Genomic DNA, 1,024 nt, shown 5'->3' with positions numbered 1-1,024 from the left:
AGGAGAGCATGGGGTTCTGGGTGGCCAGGCCCACCATGGCCCTGGACGTGGGGTGGACCTTTCCAGCAGTCTTTGCAGGCCAGGCTCCTTTGCCTTGCCCACTGCAACCCGCAGGACCTGGCTGCAGTGTGCTTCCTGATGGGCAAGAGTAGGGGCCTGGACAAGGTCTGCCATTCTCAGGGCCCATGCAAGGTTGGTGGGCCTGCTGGAGGCAATCACGAGAGGTCTATCTGCCTCATGCCCAGGAGCCCGTTGTTCAGGAAGGCTGTGGAGCCCAGCTGTCCAGGGCCCTCTACCACCCTGAGCAAGAAAGGGTGATCACTGTCTTATGCCTCTTGTGCTGGGTAGCTTTTTACTGAGACATCTTGTGGCAAGGGTTAAGTGATGCAAAAGGACCTAAACAATTTGTCTACAGAATGCAACATCTTCAGAAATCAACAGCAGCATGGTGATCTAGGAGAAACTGCATCAGGGGAACCAGGGAATGCAGCACACTAACAGGTGACAAACAGGAAGGGTGAGAGTTTGAGGTGGAAACACAATTTCTGAAAGGTCTTCAGGCACCAAAGGCCAGTAACAGAGCAGAGCCTGGGAGCAATAGGTACCCAGGCATCAGCATCTCTGGAATGGCAGCCTATCGAATCCAGTCAGTGCTGGCCCGGCTATCACAGGAGCTCACTCCAAAGTCCACTGAAAAACCTGGCAAGTGGAAAACCGCATACCACTAGGCAGCAGATAGGGAGATAGATATTTGGCTGCACTCAGGGTAAAGGGCACAGGGTTATGTGGAGCTCTGGCTGTAGAATGGGCCAAAGTGCTCTGTACCCAAAGGGCTGTCAAGGCACTGGACAGGCCACTTCAGCTTCCCCAAGGGTTGAACCAGACGACAATGGGAAAAGCAGGTGGCAGGGCGGGGCAAGAGCTTCTGCTCCCCTAAGTTCGTGGCTCAGGCCCCTCCCAGGTCTGCCCCACACCTGGCACTTACACAGCCCCACCATTGCTAAGAGAGGTGGAACTCTTCTGC

The sequence above is a fragment of the Chinchilla lanigera genome, unplaced genomic scaffold, assembly GCF_000276665.1.
Source record: "Chinchilla lanigera isolate Chin_1 unplaced genomic scaffold, ChiLan1.0 scaffold00112, whole genome shotgun sequence".
Lineage (NCBI taxonomy): Eukaryota > Metazoa > Chordata > Mammalia > Rodentia > Chinchillidae > Chinchilla > Chinchilla lanigera.
This window is presented reverse-complemented; position numbering follows the sequence as displayed.